Below are 5,723 nucleotides of genomic sequence, written 5' to 3'. Positions count from 1 at the left end.
GGAGAAATAATTGTCTAAATAACTTTTTATATAGACTTAAGCCTAATGTCTGGGAAGTATAATCCCCTGAACTCTTAAAGAAATATACTGGTGACTTTACTCTTTGGTTATACTTTCCTTTTGGGTGTTTAAGACCACAGAATTGACCCAAAAAAATCAATATATTTTTACACTTAAGGTCATTTGAGGATCTGTTCCTCAGGGGTCACATGGGCTTGGGAGGAGCACCTGGCTCTTTTCTTTTACCAGTTCCATTATTGTGAAGATAAGTTAAAGGTCCTGTTCAACCATGTCTGGCTTCACTTGGAAGCATGAATGAGATATTTCCTCTGAGTTGACCCTCCTCTTTGTAGACAAGACACTTGTTCAAGTCCATCTATGGGGTCTCCATGGCCTCCCTGAACAAGAAGACAGGTGACTCAATCACAGTTACAAGACATTTTGAGAGATGTTCCATAGTCCCCTCAGAAGAATCATTTCCTCCATGCTTCCAAGCGAAGCCAGCCATGGTTGAGTAGGACCTTTGACTTATCTTCACATAGGCAGAACTGGTAAACAAGAGGAGCCAGGGGCTCCTCCCAAGGCTATGTGACCCCTGAGGAACAGATCCTCAAATGACCTTAAGAGTGAAAATAAATTGGTTTATCTGGGTCAACTGTATGGCCTTAAACACCCAAAAGGAAAGTATAACCAAAGATTAAAGGGGCCAATATAATTTTTAAGAGTCATTATGTATAGCTAAAGGCTACATAACAAGCAACAATGCCAGATAGGAGACACCTTTTTTAGAGTTTTTGGCCCGGGTGGCCCAAGGGACTCCCAGATAGTAACCCAGCATAGAACTGGGAAAATAAACGCAGACCCCAATCTTATTGACAACTGATTGCTGCTAGATGAGGAACATCTGATCTTCCTGAAACAAAGACCTCTAGATAAGGCTGACTAGATTGACCAGATGGACAAGTAGTGGGGAATGGATGGGGCACCAACAACACAGTGGACAGTAGCAGGGATAACACGGAGGCTATGGGAGGGTGCCATCTGGGAAGTGGGTGTATAGTCAAATAAGATGGTTTGAGATGTTCTGTGTGATATACACACACAAAAAAAACCCAACTAATTTTATATTTGAGGAGGAAGCATAAAAATTTACACCTTGTTAATTAGTAGAGGTGATAAACATTACCATTGAATTCTTCCTGATGACTTTATAGACATACACAGGTGCCAAGGATCCAAGTGCAACTGATTATGACTAGTAATAATCAGATACATACAGATTAGAGATGTATGCACCAACATCTCAGGGCTAGGAGCAAAAACAATGAGTCTTTTTGTAAGAAACAATATATTTTAAAATGAAATGGAGCTCTTTTTTAAAGCTTAAAACCTCATTTAATTTTATGTCTTATAGGGTTTATACTGAGTTCAATATTATATAACAGTGTTAATTCTACTACGAACCTAGAAACTTATAGTCACTTGTGAAAGAGATGTACTCTCGCTCTGGAGTGTGTTACTGAATGTATTAAAGCTGTAATGAAATGCTTCTTCTAATGTAGTTATTAAATTTTTTTAAATGATTAAAACTAAACTGGTTGACTAAACTGTGACCATAGAAATTTTAAGATTATATGTATTTTATTTCCATCAAGACCTCATTCTAAGCTTGAAGGTAACATCAGGAAACTACAGTGTTTGGATAAAAATGGCAAATACAATCTGACAACCAGAGAAGTTTGAGTAGTTGGCATTACTGAGGGTCCAAAAGCTCACAAATCCAAGCTCTGTGCTTGGAACTGGGAGTTGGTTGCTGGAGAGATTTGCAGGGATCAATGGTTGGGAGTCGCCAGGGAGTGGCTGAGGACAATTGCCTGAAATAGAATTTGTTTTCGAGCTGTTTTCCATGTTCCAGCCACAGCTTGAAACAGGGCTTTCAGCGCCAGGAGTAGGATGCATAAAGGTCCAGTAAATATTACCAAATCATCCTCCAGACTGATTTCGCCAATCTATATTCCCACCAACAGAGAATGAGCACTTACCTCACTACCTGCCTTTCAAGCATGAAGATAAATCTTTTAATGTTCTTGTTTCCTTTTTGTCAACTTGTCTGGTAAAGAAGAAAAATAACCTTCTGTTTTTAATTTGCTTGCAATTGTTGAGTTAATAAACACATGCTTTACGTATCTTTATACAAAATATTGTCAATATTTTTCAGGTTCATTTATGCTTCTTTTGCATTTTATGATCTCTGTAAACTGTAATAGTATAACTATATCTTACTTGTTGGAATTTTCTTCTTAATATTCTGTGTATATTTTGATTCCTAAAACCATCTCTAACATGGAAACAAGGAAATCACAACTTTCAAGAATTTCTTTCAGTGTTTGTATTGACAGATTTTTTTTTCCAAAATGAAGTCATTTAAGAACTCATATGTGTCACTTGGTTGTTGGTTTTAATTACTTTTTGATTTTATTATTTTCATTTTATGTATATGAGTGTATTGCCTGCATGTGTGTGCGTGCTCCTGAGTATTACAACACCCGCAGTGCCAGATGAGAGCATTGGATTCCCTGGAACTGGAGTTACGGAAGGTTTTTAGTCATCATGTGGGTGCTGATCCATCCCTCCAGTCCTTTAGTTACTTTTTTAGATAGCTACTTAATTTGGCTTTACATTGACAAGGCCAGGAATCTATACTGATCAAACAGTCCATCTATTTTTTTTTTAATAAGACTAAGAGAAAGAAATTTTCTTCTGATATGAAGCTGAGTTCCAGAATTACCAGAAGGGCCAAAGCATCCCGTTTGGATGCTATACAATCTAAAATGAAATATACTTAGTCACATCATGGGTAAGCTCTAAGGGAACTCTCCACTTTCGCAACTGGTGTCTGAGGATTAGAATCCAAACAACAGTAGCCCCAGCCCCAAGAACCAGTCTATCAGGCAAGTCATGAGTTCCTGGTCTGATAGATAATTATATCTACTAGAAAATAAACAGAGAGATATCTGAATTAAATGCCATCATACATGAAATGGACCTAACACATCTACAGAATATTCCACCCAAGCACCAAAGAATACACTTTCTACTCAACAATCCGTGCAAGTTTTTCTGAAATTGTCCATATTCTGGGACACAAAATAAATCTCGGCAAATACAAAAATAATTGAAAGATTTCTATGCCTACTATCAGACCACAGTGCAATAAAGCTTATAATCAGCAGCAAAAGAAGCTCTAGTGGCTATACAAACCCATGGAGATTAAACAACACACTCCTGAATGATGAATGGGTCAAAGAAGAAATGAAGAAACAAAGGTATTCCTGGAACTAAATTAAAATGAGAGTACAACACAACAAAACCTCTGGGACACTTTAAAAGCAGTCCTAAGGGAGAAGTTTAAAGCTCTTAGTGCCTGCATTAAAAATCAGAAAAAGGAATTGGTCTAGAGGGAGCATACCTAAACATAATTACAGCTATATACAACAAACCCACAGCCAACATAATTCTAAGAGGAGAAAAACTGGACGCCTTCCCATTAAAATCAGGAACCAGACAGGGCTGTCCACTATCTCCACTCCATTTCAATAGTACTTGAAACTCTTGCAAGAGCACTAAGACAAGAGAAGGAAATTAAAGGAACTCTAATTGGAAAGGAAGAGGTCGAATTATCTCTATTTGCAGAGGATATTTTATTATACATAAGAAAGCCAAAAAATTCCACTAGAACACTGTTAGAAATGATGAACACTTTCAAAAAAGTTGCAGGTCACAAAATCAGTAGCCTCTTATATACCAATAACAAGCAATCAGAAAAAGAATTCAAGAAACCCTTCACATTCATAATAGCTTCAAAAAATATTTAGGAATAAACCTAAACAAAGACATTAAAGAGCTGTACAATGAAATTTTCAAAACTCCAAAGAAAGAGCTAGAGGAAGACAGACACTAGGAGATGGAAGGACCTCCCATGCTCATGGATTGACAGAATCAGTATTATGAAAATGACCATCCTACCAAAAGCAATTTATAGATTTAGTGCAATCCCAATCAAAATACCTACAATATTCTTCACAGAGCATGACAAAATTCGTACTAAAATTCATATGGAATCACAAAAGACCCCAGATGGTCAAAGCAATCTTGGGCAAAAAGAGCAACATGGGGAGGATCACCATACCAGATCTCAGATTATATTACAGAGCTATAGTCATAAATACAACATGGTACTGGCACAAAAATAGACACATAGATCAACAAAACATAGGAGAAAAACCAAACATGAGTACATGCAATTTCAGCCTCCTGATATTTGACAAAGGTGTCAAAAACACACAATGAAAGAAAGACAGCACCTTCAACAAATGGTGCTGGCAAAACTGGATCCCCACCTACAGAAGAATGAAATTGAACCCTTATCTTTCACCCTGCACAAAAGTCAATTCCAAATGGATTAAAGACCTCAATATAAAACTTGAAACTCAGAAACTGCTAGACAAAAACATTGGCAATACCCTCCAAGATGTAGGTGTAGGAAAAGACTTTCTAAATCAGACATCAGCTGCTCAGGCACTAAGGTCAACAGTCAATAAGTGGGACCTCAGTAAACTACAAAGCTTCTGTGCAGCATAAGAAACAATCAAGGAAGGGAAGAGGAAAACTACCAAGTGGGAGAAAATCTTACCAGCTATACATCCTAAAGAGGATTAGTATCCAGAGTACAGGAAGAACTCAAAAAACAAAGAAATAAGAAAATACACAATCCAATTATAAAAGGGTGGTAGACCTAAACAGAGAGCTATTAAACAAAGAAATAAAAATGACTAAGAAGTACCTTAAAAAGTGTTCAACATCCTTAGTAATTAGAGATATGCAGATAAAAAACACTTTAAGATTCCATCTTACCCCAGGCAGACTGGCCAAGATCAAGAGAACAGAAGATTCCAAATGCTGGAGAGGATATGGAGAAAGAAGAACGCTCATTCATTGCTGGTGGGAGTGCAAAATAGTGCAACCCCTATGGAAACCAGTGTGAAGAACCCTCAAAAATCTAAAGATGAACCTACTATATGAAATGGTTATAGCACTCCTTGGCATGTACCCAAAGGACTCATCGTACTGTAGAGATACCTGTACATCCATGTTTGTTGCTGCTTTCTTCACAATAGCTAAGAAATGGAAACAATCAAAATGCCCCTCAACTGATGAATGGATAATGAAAACATGGAAGATTTACAAAACAGAGTTCCACTCATCAGTAAGAAAAGATGAAATTTTCAGGTAAATTAATGGAACTAAGAGTGTTATATTAAGAGAAGCAACACAAACAGAGACAAGTAAGGATGTTTCTTCTCTTTCATTTGCAGATTGTAGCACCAAGTACTTATATGTGAGTATATATACTCTTATGTAACACCAAGAGCCAGAAAAATGGAAAGGATACACAGAGGTAAAGTAAAAGAAAGAACCTGAAAGAAGGGGATAGTAGGGAACAGATGTTACCAGGGGGAGGTGGGGAAAATGGAGTGTTTGGCTGCGAAGAAAGGAGGGAATGACATGCAGGGGCCACACTGTGTGGCAGGGAGGGAAGTCAGAAGAGGAGAGATGGTGGAAAGCAGCTGTTATTGGGGAGAGGATGGGGGAAAATACAGGCACTGAGACTGGAGAGGGAGGAGGGAGGCCAGATGGGAGAGAAGATAGTAGAGATGAATGTA

This window comes from Nannospalax galili, unplaced genomic scaffold, assembly GCF_000622305.1.
Source record: "Nannospalax galili isolate Female #2095 unplaced genomic scaffold, S.galili_v1.0 scaffold100, whole genome shotgun sequence".
Lineage (NCBI taxonomy): Eukaryota > Metazoa > Chordata > Mammalia > Rodentia > Spalacidae > Nannospalax > Nannospalax galili.
This window is presented reverse-complemented; position numbering follows the sequence as displayed.